Here is a 4777-nt window from a genome sequence, read left to right on the forward strand (position 1 = left end):
AATTTTTATACTTGGCTTCTAGAACACTCTTCCTTTAGTTTTTCTTCAACCTCATCAGGTTTTCCATTTCAGATCATTTTATCCATTTCTTCCTAGACTATAAATTTTGGAGTAAATATTGAGTCAATTCTGGCTTCAAGTTCTTATGTCACTTCTCTCCTTGATCTAAATTCATTCTTTAGGTAATGTCATTCAGTTTCTTGCCCTTAAATGTCATTTGTAGAATGATTTCTCCCAAATTAATGTCTCCAGACCTGATATGTCCACTGAACTCTAGATTGACAAATACCACGAATTGGACTCTCTCCTTTGATATCTAAATGGACTCTCTAACTGAACATACTAAAACAGAATTCTTGATTCCCACTCTCAAACCTGGTCATATGGGAACTCATACCATCTAATAAACAGCAATTCTAATCTTCTAGTAGCTCAAACCAAAGAAACCTTGGTAACACCCTTAACTTCTCCCTTTCTCACCCTCATAGCCAATTCATTAGTGAATTCTTTGTTTTATTTTCAAAATATACCTAGGATTTGACATCTTCTTACTATCTTCACTTTTCTATCTTTGGTACAAGGAAATGTCGTATTCCTCACATCCATTAGGTGGTAGATTTCTAAGTGGTTTTCCTAATTCCACCCTGGATTATTACAAAAATTGTTTTTAGGCAGAGCACTGTCACCTAATTTCAAACTCATTATCTCATGGAGAGTAAGAAAAGTTAAGCCACAGTGAAGATTTAGCTTTCTCCACCTCCAGTGGGCTTTACTGAAGACAGGAGTGATGTTAAGATGAGGAAGGATGGAGATCTCATAAGCAAATTTCAAGGTCCTCCTGTGCCTATGGTTAAGTTTGACTGTTTACTAAGAAGTATCTCCTAATTGCCAAGATATTAGCAGCAAAACTTGCAAGAAGCATAATCTCCTTCCTGGAACATTTAAGGAAGAATCATTCTAGTTTTGTAATTACAGATTAATTAGACAGTCTCTAGTGTGAAGTTTGAGAACATAAAGCATCTAATCCATTTGCTTCTTCTGTGCAGTCTTTGAAGTTAACTGAGTAAATCTCTTCACATGATGTTCCTATTAGGAATAATCTCCAGTAGACTCCACTGCAGTAATCTTCAAAGTATTTGTGCCCCAGCTCTAAGTTGTCTTTAATTATAGAGTACTTTGCAGGTTATAGAACTTTTTCACATTCTTTATCATACCTCAGTTTACTTATTTGTTCTTTCAATTATATTCATGTATTGATTGCTTGGGATCTCTGGGAAACTTTGCTTGTTCATTGAGATAAATTACAAATGAGGCCCATACAGTCCCTCTCTTCACTGAGCTCAGATTTTCACTTGCTTAATTAACCTTTACTTTCCCCACACTATACAACTCCCGAATCAACTACTTTTTAAAATGTGTTTCGTATTTTCTTCCCTGTCTGATTTTCCTGTTAATATTTTCTGTTTATAATATCTTTCCCGGGAATTCCCTGGGGGTCCAGTGGTTAGGACTCTGCTTTCACTGCCGGCTGATCCCTGATTGGGGAACTAAGATCCACAAGCCGCGCAGCGCAGCCAAGAAAAAAAAAAACAAAAAACAGAACATCTTTCCCAATCCTTGCATGCCAAAGTCTTACCTGTCCTCAAGGGTAAAGATCAGCCTGCTTTCAGAATTCGCTTTTGGTTTCCTTAGCTGCAAATATGCTCTCAAATAGGGCAAATATATACACCTCTCTTTTGACACTTTACTTTTTCTACTTCGTACAATGATGGAAAGAGTTTATTTACAACTTGCTTACTATATAGTGTGCATCTTAAAAACAGGAAATTTACCTTACTTATCTTTGTACCTCATTAACCCTACCCTGCTGGTGCCTGAGACTGTATTATTCAATTAGTGAATGCTGAAAAAAATTCTTGAAATATGTATCTTATTTAATATTTGATGGCATATGAGTATATGATGAAAACAGAAGAAATAAAATCTAGGAACACAATAAAATATCACCTTATTCATTCATTTGGCATTATTATTTGTTTGATCTTGAAATTATAATTTTTCTTACCAGAAAAATATTTTTTAAATGATTTGGGGTTTTTTTGCTGCATAGAAAAATGTGGAAGTCATGGAGAAGGAATTTGTCTGTATACGGTGGTATTCTCTATGCCTTCCTTCTTTTTTTGTTTGATTGTTTTTGTAATTTTTAAAATTGGGTACAATTCACACAATATAAAATTAACCATTTTAAACTAAGCAATTCAGTGACATTTAGTACATTCATAGTGTAGTGTAACCAACACTTCTATACAGTATAGATCCAAAACATTTTCACCACTTTAAAAAAAACTAGTACATAAGCAGTTACTAACCACTTCCCTCTTCTTCCAGCCCCTGGCAATCACCAATCTCCCTTCTGTGGCTATGAATTTATCTATTCTGGATATATCATATAAATAAAATCTCGCAAAATGCAAACTTTTTTGTCTGACTTATTTCACTTTTTGCCTAATGTTTACAAGGATAATACATGCTATAGTATGCAATAGCACTTAATCTCTTTTTATGGCTGTGTAATATTCCACTTTATTTATATACCACAGTTTATTTATCCATTGGTCTGATAATGGACGTTTGGGTTGTTTCCACCTTTTGGTTATGGTGAATAATGCTGCTATGAACATTTGTGTACAAGAATTTGTTTGAGTGCCTGTTTTTCTTTATAGTATATATGTAGGAGTTGAATTGATGAGCCATATGCCATCTATGTTTAATTTGTGAGGAACTGTTATGGTATGCATGTTTGTGTCCCCCCCAAAATTCATATGTTGAAACCTACCCACCAGGTATTAGAAATTAGATCCATTGGGAGGTGGTTAGGTTATAAGGACTGAGCCCTGAAAAATGGAATTAGTGCTCTTATAAAGGAGGACTGAGAGAGCTCTCTTAGCTCTTCTGCCATGTGAGATCTGGCTCTCACCAGGGACACAGTTTCAGCTGACTGTATCCTGGACTCCAGCAGAGAGCCCACCCATGAGCTGCAGGGAAAATCTCACCCCTAGATCCCCGAAGTAGCCTTTGAACACCCACAATGACCTGAATTCCAAACTCACACCTCCCCCAACTCTGCAGCTGGCTCCTAGTACATGTTCTGTGGGCGGTGGCAAGAGTGAGCTTGGATAGAGAGGGAGCATGTGCAGAAAACAGGCCAGTGTCTGTGGGCAAGGGAGAAACCACAATCTTGAGCTGTAGTACCACCACCTTTGGGAAAATAAAAGAGAGGTTAGCAGCTGCCAGCCTGGTGCATTTTAAGATTGAGAGAAGACATACAAGAATTCTGCCACAAGAGGGAGCAAGAAGTGTGGAGTAGGTATATCCATACAAGGTCAGAGAAAGTCTCAGAATATTGCAACAAGACCAGTGAAAACTATCCCTCACTGATAAGAACAGATACTACACTTGATCTTAGCCAAAAGGCTGAGAAGTGATATACAATGGAATATTACTCAGCCATAAAAAGGAACGAAATTGAGTTATTTGTAGTGAGGTGGATGGACCTAGAGTCTGTCATACAGAGTGAAGTAAGTCAGAAAGAGAAACAAATACCATATGCTAACACATATATGTGGGATCTAAAAAAAAGGGACTGATGAACCTAGTGGCAGGGCAGGAATTAAGATGCAGATGTAGAGATGGACTTGAGGACATGGGGTGGGAAGGGGAAGCTGGGGCAAAGTGAGAGAAGCATTGACATATATACACTACCACATGTAAAATAGATAGCTAGTGGGAAGCAGCAGCATAGCACAGGGAGATCAGCTCAGTGCTTTGTGATGACCTACAGGGGTGGGCTAGGGAGGGTGGGAGGGAGGCTCAAGAGGGAGGGGATATGGGGATATATGTATGCATATGGCTGATTCACTTTGTTGTACAACAGAAACTAACATAGCATTGTGAAGCAATTATACTCCAATAAAGATGTATATAAAAAAAGTATCCCTCATGTGAAGGCAGCTAATAAAGATTGGAGAGGCGACTGCTACTTCAAAAACAACAATGCAAACTCCAAAAAAAAAGTGAGGAATCAAGAAAACATGATATCAACAAAAGATCACAATAATCATCCTGTAACCAAACCTAAAGTACACAGAGACCTGCAGTTTACCTGATAGAGAATTCAAAATAGCTATTTTGAGGAAACTCAATGAGCTACAAAAAAACACTGTAAGACAATTCAATGAAATCAGGAAAACAAAACACAAATAAAATGAGGAATTCAACAAAGAGCTAGGAATCATTAAAAAAACAACAACAGAAATTCTAAAATTGAAAATGCAGTGAATGAAATGAAAAATGCAATAGAGAACATCAACATTAGAATAGATCAAGGAGAAGAAACAGTCAGTGAATTAGAGGATACAAACTTTGAAATAACCCAGTAAGAGGAAAACAAAGAAAAAAGAATGAAAAAGACCAAAGAAAATCTACATGAGCTATGGAATACCATTGAAAGAGCCAAAATCAGGATCATTGGAGCTCCATAAGGAGGAGAGAAGGAGGCAGAAAGATTATTTAAAGAAATAATGACTGAGAATTTCCCAACCTTGGGGGGGAGACTGGACTTCTAGTTCATGAAGCTAACAAATTACCCCATTATTTCATTACAAAAAGATCTTCTGCAAGACACACTATAATGAAATTGTCAAAAATCAAAGACAAAGAATCCTAAAAGCAGCAAGAAGAAAAGACTGTAACCTACAAAAGAATCTTCATTAAGCTA

At 36.9% G+C, this 4777-nt stretch overlaps 1 pseudogene; it reads right to left on the bottom strand.

Annotated features, from left to right (window-relative positions):
• Positions 1-3362: 3362 nt before the first annotated feature.
• LOC117197978 (uncharacterized) lies at positions 3363-3486 on the bottom strand (annotated as a pseudogene).
• Between the last annotated feature and the right edge of the window lie 1291 nt (positions 3487-4777).

Source organism: Orcinus orca, chromosome 14 (assembly GCF_937001465.1).
Source record: "Orcinus orca chromosome 14, mOrcOrc1.1, whole genome shotgun sequence".
In the NCBI taxonomy this organism is placed as follows: Eukaryota; Metazoa; Chordata; class Mammalia; order Artiodactyla; family Delphinidae; genus Orcinus; species Orcinus orca.